Consider the following 17,914-nt stretch of genomic DNA (forward strand, 5'->3'; position numbering starts at 1 on the left):
GAGAATTACAAAGAACTTTCTTAAGGGTGGGGGAGATTACAAAGTACATTGATCAGTTAGGGTGGGGCTTAACAAATTACAATGGTGGAATGTCATCAGTTAAGGCTATTTTCACTTCTTTTGTAGATCTTCAGTTGCTTCAGGCCGTCTGGTCACAAGGGATATGATGGCTTGGCTTGGGCTCAGAGGCCTGACACATTGATTTCTTTATCACAGCTAGCAGGTATTTAAGAATGTTAGCTTAGGTCTTTGAATAAATTTTGTTTTTAAGGGAAGTTGCTATTTGTTCCTAATTAGACGGGGAGGAATGTCTTTGAAGAGGAACCTCTACTTTACTTTTTACAGTCAGAAAAGTTGAAATCTACCAGGAATAAAATAATCCCCAAACTGCAATAAAAATTACTAAGTTTTGTTTTATTTCTTAGCTAGATCACGGTTATTCAAGGTAACTGTATATACAACATTTTATTGCATTGTTTTCATTTCCAAAGTGTCTCATATTATTCACACAAATCATCAATGTTCACCTCTGTATCTGTTAACCCTCTCTCTCTGTCTCACCCCTTTCCTCTTATTCCAAAGGGACAAACTGAACATAACCATATTATACAGTCATATAATTTTATAATTTATCAGTTGCAGGGACAAGAAAATCATTTTCTCTAAACATGAAGTTAATTTCTGAATATCCTTTAAAACATATATCATAACAAATTTCCTGGAATTCATTTCTCTCACTATAAACATGCCTATATATTTAAATGTGTTGCATTTCATTCTGAGTGTACACCTATTATTCTCAGGAACCCTGTGAACATAATAAAAGGGATTAAAAAGTAATTTTGGCATGTGGTTGTATTGATTAAACTTCTTTTAAGATTTTTCACCACAAAATTAATTTTAAAATCTTATATCATGGAGAAAACTTAATGATCTCTGGAGAATAAATTGCATCTTTAGATTTCAAAGATTACTTAGCAATAATCACATTTCCTCTACCACTGATTTGCCAGGTTTGTAAAACCACAATTACTACATTTAATTAGTTGCCTTTTTTGAGTTTCCTGATATTGTTTTATTTAAAAAGTCTAAAATGGACAGAAACATGATCTAAAACTGACCTGATACAAGGCAAAACAAAGCATGCATGATATTTGCTTATTAGATAGCTATAAAGTCACAAGCTTCATAGATAAGCTTCTTAATATATATTTTTAGAAATGCTTATCTAAGACAATTTTGGTTTTTGCTTCAAACTGAAAACTCTAGAATATAATGTCATTGCCATTATTTCAAAGTACTAACCAAAGAGTTTTTTTTTTTTTTTTTTTAAATTTCAGGAATAATATAAGAACCATTTCGAATATAACCACCTACAGAATCCCATTACCAACAATCATAAATTAGCACACTCATCATTTTCTTTTAATATAATCCTTTATCCAAGTGTCAGTTAAGATAAAAATTTTACAATTAAAGTCAATTTGGAAATTTTTCCCCTATGAGAAATATGAATTTGAGGAGTATTGTGTAAATTAAGATCAACTAAATTTTATACACTTTCAAACCCCTGCAGCTGCACTATAGATGCTTAAATCCCACTGATTCAAAAAGAGGTCCATTTATGGAAATGCTCCACAGGCATGCTGTGGCTGAATAAGTTCAAAATTCCTGTGAAATGCTATTTAGGAAAGCAAATGTTAGAAGAAAATATCACAAATGGAGCATTTTTGAACCCTGCATAAAAGCCAAAAAAGAAAGACCAAAGTAAATTAGCAATCATCCAACCAAGCACATTAACTAAAAATTCAAAACAATGACATAAATAGCTACGTGTAGAGTTTTAGCATGTAAAAGTATTCTACAAATGATTATTCCTGGCACAGTAGACTAAATCCTACACCAGTCAATTCTATCAAAAAACCAAAAAACAAAACACTTGTTTTCCACATTTTGCATAGATTTTTAGGTAGAAATGATGTACTAGATGTCACATGGTCAGAAATTATTTTATAATCTTTTTTTTTTTTTTTTTTTTTTGAGACAGAGTCTCACTCTGTCATGCAGGCTGGAGTGCAGTGGCACAATCTCGGCTCATTGCAACCTCTGCTGCCAGAGTTCAAGCAATTTTCCTGCCTCAGCCTCCCAAGTAGCTGGGACTACAGGGGCCTGCCACTGCACCTGGTTAATTTTTTGTAGTTTTTAGTAGAGATGGGGTTTCACCATCTTGGCCAGGCTGGTCTTGAACTCCTGACCTCGTGATCAACCTGCCTTGGCCTCCCAAAGTGCTGGGATTACAGGCATGAGCCACCACATCCAGCCTATAATCACTTTTTTAAATGAGTTTTTCTTTATAATTTCTTTGGTTTTAAAACATGTTCCTGTATTATGGTTACTCTTTCAACAAATGCTGTACTATTTCTCCTATCCACCACCTCAAAATGCATTCTCAGAATTCCCTTTACTCTCCTTACCTCTTGACAACCTATTTTATCTTTAACCCCTAATAATATGGCTCACATATTCTACTGTGTCTCCTGTTTGCCAGGAGGATTTCATGATAACCTCCCACCAAAAACTTGTTCAGATGTCCAGACTGATGGTATCATACACACATCAAAGAAATCTGGAGAAATGTCTTTAGAGGTTTTTGGGGAGAGCAGAAAAACTACCAAGCTGATTTGTCTGGCTTGGGTGAAAGGGGCGACTTTGGTTTATAGTGGTGAGAAGGTTCCTGGTATTGGTGTTCCTCCAAGGTGTTACAGGTAGTTACGCATGAGCAGGGCAGGAGAGGGCTCTCCTCCACACTCTAGAAATGTCGGGTGATGGTTTGGCAATTATCTCATTACCTCTCTAAAAATGATAATTTGGCAGTGCCAGGGAGAAGCCATTTCCTGATGGTCTACACCTGTTAACATCAAAATATTAATTGAATGCAGGCCCCAAGGAGAAGCAACTTCCTGGGCATGAATGTAGAGACAAAAATGGTGAAGTGTGATCTTCTGGGTACACTCCACCAGAAAAGGAAAGAAAGCCTCAGATGGGCGTGTGTATAACTCAGTAAACGCACTGCATGTAGTTAATTACAAAAACTAAGGAAAGTACTGGGCATGGAAAGCTCACCCTAAGAGAAGAATCATGGGAAGGAGGCGAGCTTATAAAAGTCCTATGATCATGGTTAAGCAGGGCACTTGAGCTTCTTTCTTTAACCTTCACATGCCTGCTTGGGTCTCTTCCAAGTGCACCTTCTTTTCTTTCCAGTTCTAAGGCCTTTTAAAAGAAACTTCTATTCCTGCTTTGGAACTTACCTCAGTCTCATTTTCTTATTTATGCCCTTCAGTCGAATTATTTCTTCTCAGGAGGCAAGACTGAATTTGCTATGGGCCCATATGGATATGCTGCTGGTAACTCAGGGTAACTCAGATTCCTGCCACTGGTGAAAAAGGCACTGCAGTTTGTAAATTTGGCACCATGATAAGGAGGAATGGGGGCTTTCCTATCTTCCTGCACAGATTTGGTTTGCCCAGATATGGAGCAAGTGGAGAAGGGGGAGGCATGAAGCCTGAAAGCTGTTAACAATTAAAGATCAAAATGGAGTCAGATACTTTGTTACCTGTTGAAGCTGCTTCCTCTCTAGAACTGATGACTTTCTACTTGACAAATCTAGATGCTTACAGTCAGTCTTCATTATTCCTTCAAGACATGCTTGTCTGTAATAAATAGTTCTCTGTTGTTGGTTAGCCTCTTGCAGCTAGAGGAGAAGGTTTTTGGAAGGGAAGATTGCTTTCACTTGGGTAAGATTCTTATACTCTAGCCAAGTGGAAAGGAGTCATATAGAAAAATGGCAGCATTTTTGAGTGATGTATAGCAGCAGTGAAAGATAAGATGGAAGGGTTAAAATTCCCAGTGCTGGTGGGAGTATCAGGAAGACAATGAAATGAATGGCTGCTAGTTCTTTAAGCTGTCTACTCTATCAGTTTCTAGAAGAAAAAGTATCTGACCACTAATCCTATGTCATTAGCTGCATTTTCTTTCACTCATTCAGGTTTTTAAATAAAGACTCTCCCTTTAGATATTTTCCAGGTTCAGTTATTTTATATATTTTAATACATTATATTGACATTTGAATGTTTTACTAAATTTCTTTGCATATTGATGTGAGATAATTATCCCTGGGTCTCTCCTATTTCCTTAACAATGTGTGAAAAAGACATTAATTGCCCATTGTTGCAAACTATTTTTTAAAGGATGTTAGTATAGCAAACAGCTTGGGAAAAAAGTCCTTTTGAGCAAAGTTGCAGCAGGACGAGCCGCAGACAAAACTCCTTAGACACCGAGTTAAAGAAGGAAGGGTTTTATTCAGCTGGGGGCATCGGCAAGACTCCTGTCTCAAGAGCCGAGCCCCCTGAGTGAGCAATTCCTGTCCCTTTTAGGAGCTCACAACTCCAAGGGTGTGTGTGAGAGAGGGTCATGATTGAGCAAGCAGCGGGTACGTGACTGGGGGTTGCATGCACCGGTAATTAGATCAGAACAAAACAGGATAGGGATTTTCAAAGAGCATTTCTATACAATGTCTGTAATCTACAGATAACATAACTGATTAGGTCAGGGTTCAATCTTTAACTACCAGGCCCAGGGTGCGGCATCAGGCTGTCTGCCTGTGGCTTTCATTTCTGCCTTTTAGTTTTTACTTCTTCATTCTTTGGAGGCAGAAATTGGGCATAAGATGATATGAGGGGTGGTCTCCTCCCTTATTCCCCCCTTTTGAGACTCTCATTCATTTTATTAGTGGGAGTTCTCACTTTCATTTTCACTACCTATGTGTCTTCTTACAAGACAGATTGATAGTGACTTCATATAGTACACTTGTGCTGAAACATTTTGGTGAACTAAGGTAGCGACAAAACTTTTTATCATTTGAAGAAGTACAGGTAGCAAACAAGGGAGCAGTAGGCAGGTTCCTATTATTATTATAACTCCTACTATAAGAGTTTTAAATCCTCCTAGTGCTGGAAACCATTTTCTAAACATGGCCTCGGGATCAAATCCATGTCACATTTGCACGGGCACATGTGCCAGTTTTGTCACATCTCTGTCTTCAACTACTTGCCCTTGATCATCTATGTGTAGACAGCAATTAGTAAGGTTAAATTTCCCACAGACCCCTCCTTCAGCTGCTAGCAAGTAGTTGAGAGTCAATCTATTTTGATAGATAGCATTTCTCATCTGAGTTTCTTGCCAGGCCAGAATAGTCAAGGCTCTGCTGGTTTTATCAGTGGTTATTTCTAAGACAGCTTGTAACCGTATGATTCAGTTGATCATGTAAATGGGGGTCTGGTATCCCTATGAGTCATCTTGTGCCCAAGTAGCAGGCCCATAATATTGTATGATTCTCTCAGGGTGCCATTCATTACCTTTCTAATTTCCTTTAGCTATGCCTCTCTTTTCGTGGGAAGCATAGACAGGGAAACCCAGGAGTTCACCTGCTTTTATGGGCAGTAGGAAAAAAGATGGTTTAAAAGTGCCAATAACACAATTACCTGCCCACTGGTCAGGTAATTTAGCATAAGCTTTATGCCCACATATCCAGTATAATCCAGTAGGGGCTGTCCAGTACTGGTGTGACTCCAGGTGGGTCCACAAGGTTTGCAACTTTGGGAATTTACTAAATGGATTTTTCGCTGTGTGAGCTGAACTCCACCAAGTGACTGTTTTTGTGATACCATTAAACAGTTTCTGTCCCAGACAACTAAGTCGTCCTACAGGGTGAGTGAATTCTCCTTCTCTAGCTATGCAGTATTTTCCAACAGTTGAGGCTTTTAGGACCCAGAAATTATCAGGGTGATTCTTTTGAGCCAGGAATTAATCAGGAGCTGGGTCTGTAGGTACTAATTCTCTGGCTTCCCATGGCCATTGATCTCCCATTACGGTTCCATCACATACATAACGTGAAGTCACATTGAGAGACTGGGCTACATGCTCGGCTAATTGCAAAAACTAATTTCTTGTTTTTCCTGGAATTTCTGGTACTGGTACATCTAGTTCATCATAGAAAGTTTGAAACACTGGCTCAAGAGAGCGTTTGTAAACTTCTCCTGGAACCAAGATATTTACTCGAGGATGCAGTCCAGCCCATTGATTCCTAGGGTCTCACGCTCACCTTTTTTTCCAGCAAGGATCAAGGGGATTGGTTATTACTAGCTCTAAGGGGTTACATTGCCCCTTAGTACAGGAAGGGACATTTTTTCCTTTCTGAAGGTGGACTGGATCCTTTTCATTTTTTATCCAAGTGGCCTAAATGACACAAGATCAGTATCCACATTCATTTCCACACTGTCCTAATTCATGACAAATGTACTTATATTCGGTCATATAGCCTTTTTCTTAGTTAAAAGAGCCACATCCCCTTCCTAACTTATTGCTATTAATGATGGCACAGGCATCAAATTTCAAGATTATGCGTATGGGCACCCCTTTTTCTTCTGTTCTGGCTAACATTTTACTTGTATCATTTATGAGTCCTCACCAGTCTTCAGTCCTTAATCTCATTTCAAAAACTGTGGACATGGGAGGATCAGAGAGGTCATAACACACATCTGGTCAGTAGTTTCCTGGGCTACATACCTTGTATTGAGTGTCATTATATAAACATGTTCCTTTTAAAGTTCTTAGGCATTCACAGTAACTATAGAACAGAAAGATTGTTTTAACTTTTTGCCCTACCTCGGTAACCTGATGTATACACTGAAAGCAGTTTTCCATGTGGGGAAAATCAGTGGAAGTTTCTACTATACAAGTCCAAATTATAAGGAAACTGAGTCCCATGATGATTCTCCTCATGCTTTAGCCGTGTGTAGACCAGTCAGCTTCTGGCTGTGACTGGAGCAGGGCTTGTCCTCCTCCTCAGAGTCACTTTGCAGGGGTTGTCTGGGCTCGGTTTTGCCTCCCAGGTTTCACCAGCTCCAGGTTTCATACAGCTGTGGTGGATCCAGGCTGGGATTCCTTCTACCCTGACAGTCATAGGGGTGGTCAGGATGACGGTCTGAGGTCGTTTCCATCATGGCCACAAAGGGACTACATTCCAGTCCTTGATCCACACGCGATCACCTGGAGAGAAAAGGTGAACTGGGGAGAATAAGCTGATGGGACACCTCTCATTTACTTAAGTTGAGATTGTTTGTGTAATTTTTCCTAAAGCCTGTAGTTGTCACTGTAATTCAGTTTCACCTAACTCTTGCGGAGTGCCTGGAAGCTCCCATAGTATAAGAGGAGGCCTATGATACAGTATTACATAAGGTGAGTATCCTGTTTTCTTAGAAGGAGTGCATCTAATTTTAAACAATACCATAGGAAGGGCCTGTATCCACTTTAATCCTGTTTCCTGACATACTTTCTCTAAACTATTTTCGATGGTCCAATTCATTAGCTCCACCTTTCTGGAACTCTGAGGTCGGTAGGTGGCACGTAGCTTCCAAGTGATTCCTAATGCCTTTGCTGTCTTCTGTATCAAGTCAGCCACAAATGCCAGCCCGTTATCTGATCTGATTCGTAAGGGCAGTCCAAACCTAGGAATATGATCTTGGAGAAGCACACGGGTTACCTCGTAGGCCTTTTCAGTTTGTGTTAGATAAGCCTCCACCACCCAGAGTAAGTAGACACAAGAATCAGCAAATACTTGTTACCTCCACATTTCGGCATTTCTGTGAAATCCACCTGAAGATCCTCAAAAGGAGCTGCTCCATAAGCTTGTGTGCCAGGTGGAACAGTGGGGCTTTGCCTCGCATTGTGCTGTTGGCAAGTAACACACCATTGTGCTATTGCTTTGGCAAGGGCTGGTAAGTGTGAGACACAGAAGTACCAGCCTAATAATTTTTGAAGTGACTCTGGACCTAGATAAGTGGTTTTGTGCACAGCCAATACGACTATGGCTCCCAGCAACTGTGGCACAGCTACTCTCCCATCTGGCAGTCTGATCCATCCTCCTTTTATTACTTGCCCCTCTTCTGTGTGGAAGAAGTCTTTTTCTTCGTTAGAATAGGTAGGCACCAGGTCAGGTGTTTGAGGGAGTAAGGGGGCTACTACTGATGCCTGGTAAGGGGTAGATGCTGCTTTTCAAGCTTCTGAATCAGCTCGAGAGTTTCCTAAGGCCACTGACATAGAGGCTCACTGGTGTCCCCTGCAGTGCATGACTGCCACCTTCTGAGGTTTCCACACTGCCTCTAATAACTGTAGAATTTCTTATTGATATTTCATGTCCTTTCCCCCAGAGTTTAACAGACCCTTTTCCTTATATAATGCTCCATGCACTTGGAGGGTTAGAAAGTCAGTATAGATGTTTTACAATCTTACCTTCACTGAGTTCTAGAGCCCAAGTTAAAGCAATGAGCTCAGTCTTCTGGCCTGAAATGCCCTGTGACAACGGTTTGGCTTCAATGGCAGCATCTAAAGTTACCACTGCATTATCTTGTACAACTTTCTGCTTGTGGGTTAATGAAGCTGCTCCTGTCCACATATAACTCCCAGTCTACTGATGCCCATGGCTGGTCCTGAAGTTCAGGTCTGCTAGAATAGACTGAGTCCAACACCTCTACACAGTTATGCTCAACCAGGCTTTCTGATACTGGGAGCAGGGTGGCGGGATTTAGGGTGTTGCAGACTTCAACAGTTTTCCAGGGATTTTCACATAGCAAGCTTTGGTACTTGGTTAATCTAGCATTTGTTAGCCAATGATGTCCTTTGTTATTCATCAAAGTTACCACAGCATGGGGGGCCTTTATATTCAGGTTTTGCCCAAGGGTTAGTTTAACTGCTTCTTGTGCTAACAGGGCTGTTGCTGCCAGGGCCCTTAGATATGGTGGCCAGCCTTTGGAAACCCCATCTAGTTGTTTTGAGAGATAGGCCACTGGCCTTGGCCAGGGCCCCACAGTCTGGGTTAAAACTCCAACTGCCACTTTTTCTCTTTCTGACACATAGAATATAAAGGGCTTTGTCAAATCTGGTAGTCCTAGGGTTGGGGCCAACATAGGTTTTTCCTTTAACTTACAAAAGGCTTGCTGTTATAGAGGCCCCCATTCAAAATGCTCCCAGTCACTCCCCTTTGTAATCCCATACAAAGGTTTGGCTAGTACTACAAAGTTTGGAATTCATAATCTGCAAAACCCCACAGCTTCTAGGAATTCCCTTACTTGCCTTCTGGTTTTAGGTTCCGGTAGGCTGCAAATGACCTGCTTTCTTTCTGACCCCAGGCTGCGCTCCTCTTTCTGAATAGTGAATCCCAGGTAGTGTACCTGCTCTCTGCAGATCTGAGCTTTCTTCTTGGACACCTTATACCCACAGTCCTCCAGGTGCCGAAGCAGGGCATCAGTCCCTTTTGCGCACCCAACTGCCGTGGAGTGTCCCAGCAGAAGGTTGTTCACGTACAGGAGCAAGACGCAGCCTAGGTCTTTAGCAGGAAACTTTTGCAGATCTTAAGCCAGGGCCTCCTCAAAGATAGTAGGGGAGTTCTTGAATCCTTGGGAAGCTGGGTCCAAGTGTACTGAGTAGTGACACCTGACTCTGGATCTTCCCACTGAAAGGCAAACAGCTTCTGGCTCTCAGGAGCTATTTTGATGCTAAAGAAGGCATCTTTTAAATCCAGACAGGTAAACCAGCTGTCCTCAGCCGGTAGCAGCCCTAACAATGTGTAAAGGTTAGGAATTGTTGGGTTCAGAGTCACTGTAGCAGGTGGAGCAAGGACTTTCCTTAACTAACTATCCCTTTGCTACTAGTACTGCTGCTGCCTGTCCTCTTAACCACTGTGGGGGGTCCAAAACTAGCTGTAACCAAGAATCTCTATATGGGAACTGATCTGGGTACCCTGGCTTACAGGTTACTCTGTGCCATACCTTCAAGACAAGGGACCTGTCCAGGCTTCCTTCTGATGGCCAGCCCATCTCTAATGCTGGCCAGTCTATCTCACACAAAGTTCTAAGTTTTCCTGGTGTCATGGTGACTCCATAGTCTCCCTTAAATCTCTTTTTGAAAATTTTCAACATTGTTCCTAGTGGGGTGGGCTTACTTTGTGCCTGACCCATGTTTCCTTGAGACAAAACACCACACTCACACCATACGCACATCACAAAACAAAGAATGGGTAGAAAGGACACACACACACTTTTACAGTTTACGCCAAACCAGAATCAAAACCAAAATCAGAGTATCAAGAAATCTAAGCCAGGTTGAAACCAAAACCAAAGTATCAAGCAATCCAAGTCAAGTCAAAAACAAAAACCAAAGTGCCAGTACAGGAACACTGTGGGTGATCAGGCCACACTTCCACTCAAATGGAGTAGGCAAATTCCCAAGATCAATCCTGTCAAGCAATTCAAACTAAGTCAAAACCAAAACCAAAGTGCTGATAAAGGCACATCGTAGGTGATCAGGTCATGCTTCCACTCAAATGGAGTGGGCAAGTTCCTAAGACTGGTCCTGTCAAGCAATTCAAACCAAGTCAAAAGCAACACCAAAACCAAAGTGCCCATAAAGGCACTCCATGGGTGATCGGGCCACACTTCCACTCAAATGGAGTGGGCAAGTTTCAAAGACTAGTCTTACCAAGTTTTAAATGTCCAGACTCCAAGTGCCCATTTCTTCCAGGTGTCGATACTCTGCACTGAGCCACTGCGTTGATCCTCCACGGGGGCCTGCCACACACTGCTCTGGCGAGGCGTCCCACTGGGGCAAAAGCCTACTAGGGAGTGCTCTCAGGATTCACGTCAATCGGGCTGGTCGGAGTCCCCCTCAGGGATGTTCCACAGGGTAGGCTTAAGCCGCCTAAGAAGCTGCCTCAACCATCCGCCAATCACCTCACTTCCTGGTCAGGGAACCAAGAAACATAGTAGGACAAGCTGCAGACAAAACTCCTCAGACACCGAGTTAAAGAAGGAAGGGGTTTATTCGGCCAGGGGCATCGGCAAGACTCCTGTCTCAAGAGCTGAGTCCCCCGAAGGAGCAATTCCTGTCCCTTTTAAAGGCTCACAACTCTAAGGGGGTGCGTGTGAGAGGGTCGTGATTGAGCAAGCAGGGGGTACTGTGACTGGGGGCTGCATGCACCGGTAATTAGATCGGAACAAAACAGGATAGGATTTCCACAGTGCATTTCTATACAATGTCTGTAATCTATAGATAACATAACCAATTAGGTCGGGGGTCGATCTTTAACTACCAGGCCCAGGGTGCAGCGCCAGGCTGTCTGCCTGTGGCTTTCATTTCTGCCTTTCAGTTTTTATTTCTTCTTTCTTTGGAGGCAGAAATTGGGCATAATATGATATGAGGGGTGGTCTCCTCCCTTACTGAAGGCATGGGAACTGTATAGTGTAATAAAGAAAATGTGTCTCTCCAGAGTAAAGGGTAGGCATGTTTACTGTTTATTATAAAGGTTTCAGATTCCCTAAGATCAGTACCCCTTTCTGTTTCTAATTCACTGCATGGGCACGTATCATCTCACCCTCTTTACATTACTCTGTGGAAACTAAGATTTGAGGAACTCTTGGAAAAAGTTAATATATAACTACTGACTAAGCATTTGTGTGTGTGTGTGTGTGTGTGTGTGTGTGTGTGTGTGACCACAGTTGGGTATTATCTCTCTTTACTCAAAATCCAAGAGAAAGAGAATGAGATCATTTGCAAAATTTATTTTAGCTTTAATAGTTTATATGTATATGTGCATATTTATACCTATGTCTGTACTTATGTCTATGCCTACATCTAACAGAGAAATATATCTATATCTATATCTATTGATGTCTACGCATCGAGAGATATATCTGTATCTATATCTATTGGTTGAATCTATAATTAAAAATTAATGCTGTTAGAAACAAAAACAGGGTGCCCATATAAGTGAATGACCAGATGGTGAGGTGGTATATTATACTGGATGGTTGAATATCAAAAGATATATACAAATATCAAAAGCAATATGAATAAACATCAAAAAATACTTTTGCTGATTAATAAAAGCAAGTCATGTCTATAACTGCAGGACGTGTTTTCAGGCAATTCTGGAGAAGCCAAGGCAATAACGTTTGAAGATGTTCAAGGAAGTGAAGAAGTATAGCGCAGGTGGAAAACAGTGATTACGAGGTGAAACAATGTGCTCTCATTCTCTTGTGTTGACAGCATCCCTAGATTTTTTCTGGCAAATCATTCCACTTTGCTTTCTTAAAAGAAGCTCTTAAAGTCAACTTGAGCCATCAAGATGAGGATCACCTACAAGAGATGGCAGATGTGGGGGCTAGGAGAATGAGTTGCCACTAAATTAATGTTTGCCATGTTGTCAACTGTAGACTACCTCTGGATTTTTAAGCAAGAGATAAATATTCTCTTTTTTTGGTTAAGTTAATTTTGATGTTTTTAATGATCCACTCTGAAAATGAATCAGAAATTACACTAAATAGCATGATATATGAGTAAATAAATAAAATGAATTAAATTGTCTATCAGTTTGACAAATTTTCAAGAGAATTTTGACAACTGCTATATAATTTAATAATAATTATACTGTAATATCTTTAATTTTGATATATTAACAGCACATTGTTAAGATGTATTTTCCTCTGTGAAAATGATAATATAATGGCCCAAATTAATTAATTAACTGTTTTTAGTTCCACGTTTCCTTCCTGCATACATTTAAAATATGAATACATTTAAACTCATTTCACTTTTCATACTTCTCATATGTTCTTTATGATGCAAAATTTTACAGCTACATTGTAAATAATTTCTGGAAAATACAAATTAGAGATAGTTGGAGGAAAATGCAACAAAAACCAGGGAAGGGTCACGAAGGCCATCTTGGAAGGAGGGAGGTTGTTGGAGTGGAAGACAACTTACAAAATATGAATTGAAGGGTTCCAAATATTGTCTCTGATCTCCACTATTTCTCTCATTCGTTAGCAACCAGAACCTAAACATGATTTAAGTATTATTTCTTAAGAAACCTACAGCTAAAGCTGGACTATTAAGAAATCAAATTTATTAATCCATAAATAATTGTTAATTTATTCAATATTATTTGTTCTTGCTAACTTTTCTCTTTATCCTTTTTCTATCTTGTGCTATCAACTTTGTCCTCTATTTCATAGTATTTCCTTTACTATTCTGAACTATGGACATTTTCCTCTCTTTGTAGCCTTGCCTTCCTTTTTTGTGTATAATTTTTTTTTTTTTTTTTTTTTTGAGACGGAGTCTCGCTCTGCCACCCAGGCTGGAGTGCAGTGGCCGGATCTCAGCTCACTGCAAGCTCCGCCTCCCGGGTTCACGCCATTCTCCTGCCTCAGCCTCCCGAGTAGTTGGGACTACAGGCGCCCGCCACCGCGCCCGGCTAGTTTTTTTGTATTTTTTTAGTAGAGACGGGGTTTCACCGTGTTAGCCAGGATGGTCTCGATCTCCTGACCTCGTGATCCGCCCGTCTCGGCCTCCCAAAGTGCTGGGATTACAGGCTTGAGCCACCGCGCCCGGCAGTGTATAATTTTCAAACTAACAATTTAGGGGGTTAAGGGGACAGCCTTCATTCCTCTTTTCCCTTTGGTGGTCACTCTAAATCTTTGCTCTCCTTAAAAGCCAAACTAAAGAAAAAAGTACAAAAATCATCAATCTTCATTACTGAACTCCCCTTACTTCATTAATCCAATCTATGTTTGCTATCACTACTCTGTTTTTTTTTGTTTGTTCATTTGTTTGCTTTCTTGAGACAGAGTCTCGCTCTGTCACCAGGCTGGAGTACAGTGGTGCCATCTCGGCTCCTTGCAAATTCCGCCTCCCTGGTTCAAGTGATTCTCCTGCCTCAGCCTCCCAAGTAGCTGGGACTACAGGCATACACCACCATGCCCAGATAACTTTTGTATTTTTAGTAGAGATGGGGTTACACCATGTTGGCCAGGATGGTCTTGATCTCTTGACCTCGTGATCCACCGGACTCCAGCTCCCAAAGTCCTGGGATTACAGGTGTGAGCCACCATGCCCGGCTGCTATTACTACTTGCAAGTGACTCTTGCTAAGGTTAACAATGAATTCCCTACCTCTACATCAAAAAACACTGTCTCTATTATATTTGATCTCTTGGAGTATTTTACTTCCTAGTTCACTCTACCTTTTTCAATGACTCTCTTCCATTGATTTTCCCGTTTTTATTCTTATATCCCTTAAAGCCTGGCTAACTCCTACCAGTTTTAAATGTTTATCTTTCTTGCTTCTAAACCTCTTTTGCTTGTCACTTGTACACTTCTGCTGGATGGTCATGCCTGTTTATGTATCCCAAACTTTTACTTTAATATGTCCATCCCATGTTTCGTCTCTGAGATCCCAAGATCACATTTGACATGCTATTTAATACTTAAACTTTGAGATCTCAGTTAAACTTCATATTACCAAGACATCTGTCCTAAATCATGTTTTCTTCTAGGCACCACATGAATGGGCAACCATGTCCATCTAATAGTGACAGGACACAGACAAATTCCTAGGCAGACAGGGAAGAGCCTCCAGTGAAACCCGACCGTCAAGCCAAAGACAGTTTATAGCCTAAAAAATGAACTGCCAGTTCCATATTGAGTCCATAACCAGAGTAAGAACTTCTATCCCTGCCTTACCCTTTCTCTCAATTGGTTTCTTCTGGATGATGTCTTTTAGCCATTCAAATGGTGTTTTTTCCAAAGATCACCCATAGAACAATCAACATGCATTCCCCATTCTAAGCCCATAAAAACCTCAGACTCAGCTACACAGACAGCTACCCACTCTCAAGTACCCTCTCAGCGTTGAGAGCTTTTATTCTGTCACTCAATAAAGTTCTTCTCTGCCTTACTCACTCTCCGGCGTCCACACACCTTATTCCTCTTGGTTGCAGGATGAGAACCCAGAACCAGCTATAACATGTTCCCACTCACTGCATGAAATGGGAAAAAAAGGTTGTAATTTGCTCCCACTCACTGAGCTACAGCAGTGAAGAGCTGTGACATCTCTTGGGGGTTTGAACCTCAGGACTAGCCAAGTAAAAGCTGTAACACCCCTTGGGGGCTCTGTGATTGCTGACATCTCTGAGTTTTTGGGTACCACTGCATTCCTCTCGTCCAGAGGACAGTGCCCAACATGGAAACCACTTGTGGCATGCCTGATCTAGCTACGAGCTGACAGTGGAGCCTCCGTGGGGACAGGATCCAAGCAGGTGTGAGCCACGCACAGCCTACTGGTCCAAGCAGGCGGAGCAAGGCCAATGGGCCTCCAGTGAGGCCTGGACAGAGGTAGAGGCAGCTACAGAGATTTCCGGCTGGCAAAGCAGCACTGGAGGAGTCCTGTAAGCCATTCACTTTTGCAAAACAGAATGCCAGGAGGCATTCTTGATACCTCTTCTTTCTCATGGCACACATTAAATCCAACTCCACGTTCTGTTGATTTTATTTCCCAAATATCTGTCCCCTCTGCTCTTGTTTTTCCATTAATACTGACTCTGAACTTTTGAGTTGAATCAGAATATTAAACATTAACTAACTCAACATTAATTAAGTCAACTTCATGGCCACTCTGAACCACAGTCTGAAAATCTACTCCTTATTCTCCATTCCACTGCAGTCCACATTATAGCATGCTACCTTATACAGCATGACTTAGTAGAGGTTTTATAATGAGATTACATAGCAACGTAAAAAAACCCAATATAATTATTATAGAGATGTCCTCAAACTTAGGTAATTAAGGAAAAGTAGATGGTTTTCATATAGAATTAATTTATCAGCACATAAAACCAATTAATTTAAGAAGTATTGTAATTTAAGATGTAAGAGAGCAGATGATGATACTTTCTACCCTATCATCAAAAGTTAGTATATTTTTATTTTCATTTTAAGGATAAAACATGTTTTCTAGGAAAAAAAAGAAAGACTAGTTAGAGTTTTGAGGGAAGTATACATTTCCCTAATTGAGGGAAGAAATACATTTCTATTTTTTTTTTTTTTTTGAGACGGAGTCTGGCTCTGTTGCCCAGGCTGGAGTGCAGTGGCCGGATCTCAGCTCACTGCAAGCTCCGCCTCCCGGGTCCACGCCGTTCTCCTGCCTCAGCCTCCCGAGTAGCTGGGACTACAGGCGCCCGCCACCTCACCCAGCTAATTTTTTTTTGTATTTTAGTAGAGACGGGGTTTCACCGTGTTAGCCAGGATGATCTTGATCTCCTGACCTCGTGATCCGCCCGTCTTGGCCTCCCAAAGTGCTGGGATTACAGGCTTGAGCCACCGCGCCCGGCCTACATTTCTATTTTTTAGAGAGAAAAAATTAGGACACTTCAACCCCAAGCCTAGGATAACATTTGAGACCATGACTGTAGAGATAAAAAAATTGTAACAGGAAAATGATAATATTTTAATATAACATTATAGAAAGTAACCTTCTGAGTGGACACAATCTTTAATTCAGCAAACAAATATATATTTAAATTTTTTAAGTTGCGATGGTCTGTATCGGGATCTGATGCCCAGTCCTGACTTCAGAGGGCTCTGATAGGTAGCTCTTGGTAGTTTTAATCATAAAATCTGCACCTACAATAGAAATGTCATAACTATCCCCCAATGGTATTTTGAAATGACCCTAGGAATTAGGACTAAACTAAATGAAGGCTTTGTGTGGGCTTTTGCAATGGATGGCAAACCAATTTCAAATATAAAAATATGTAGTAATAAGGACATTAACTTATCCAAGAATGATATCAGAGGAATCATACACATTTGTTTAGACTTGTCAAAAGGGGTCTGTATTGTGAAGCAATGCTTGAATAAGAGAAGTGATTTATCCATAGTCTGAGGTAAAATGCTAATTGATTATAATTTTGGAGACAGGTAAAAATATGGGAACTATATTTTGCTCTGGGTGAAAAATCACCAATACTGGCTAGGCATAAAGGCAGGACTCCATCCAAGTATTCTGAATTTTTAAAATAAGGCTTCATTACAGTGAAGTATTTCATTATTAATCAGAATCTGGGAAAACAAACCTGCATTCATGTTGAAAGAATGCATAGGAAAATGAAGTCTGTAATTGGATGGGCATGTTAGACTTCTGGGCTGGTTACATGGTTATGCAACATACTAAGTTCATTGCTATCTAATAAGTATATGTTAAATAAGGGGTTAAAATCAGCAGATGGGAACAGTGGCAGGTTATCTTACAGTGAAAAAGTAAAATAAATGATTAGAAAAAATTTCATTTTTTTCTGGAAATACATAAAAGAAATCAAGCTTGTAAAAGTTTTTGAGCTGAACAAAGAAACAAAACTTGTGAACATTCTAGGATCCTACATATTAATTAAGAATAAGTTGAAAGCATACAATCTAAATCCATGTTAATAATTACTTAAACTTCCCACTGAACCTTAGGATGCAGAAAGCTGCAAAGTCCGTCATTCCCAACCAAATGATAATCTAAAGCAAGGTGGTCTATAACATTAATATTTTCCTTGAAACCATAAAAAAGATGACATTATAGGATGAACCTATAGCTAGAATTTCAGGGAAGCCAAACTTCCCCAAGGAGTCTAGGCATGTGTACTGGCTTACATGTGACAAACATGGGAGGAAAACAGGGTCACTGAGGAAGTAGATAGGAACACAGTTACAATTTTTTTTTTTTTTTTTTTTTTGAGACGGAGTCTTGCTCTATCGCTTAGACTGGAGTGCAGTTGGCCCCATCTAGGCTCACCACAAGCTCCGCCTCCCAAGTTTATGCCTTTCTCCCGCCTCAGCCTCCTGAGTAGCTGGGACTACAGGCGCCTTCCACCATGCCTGGGTAATTTTTTGTCTTTTTTTTTTGGTAGAGACAGGGTTTTGCCATTTTAGCCAGGATGGTCTCAATCTCCTGACCTCGTGATCACCCACCTTGGCCTCCC

The sequence above is a fragment of the Macaca thibetana genome, chromosome 14 (genome assembly GCF_024542745.1).
Source record: "Macaca thibetana thibetana isolate TM-01 chromosome 14, ASM2454274v1, whole genome shotgun sequence".
Lineage (NCBI taxonomy): Eukaryota > Metazoa > Chordata > Mammalia > Primates > Cercopithecidae > Macaca > Macaca thibetana.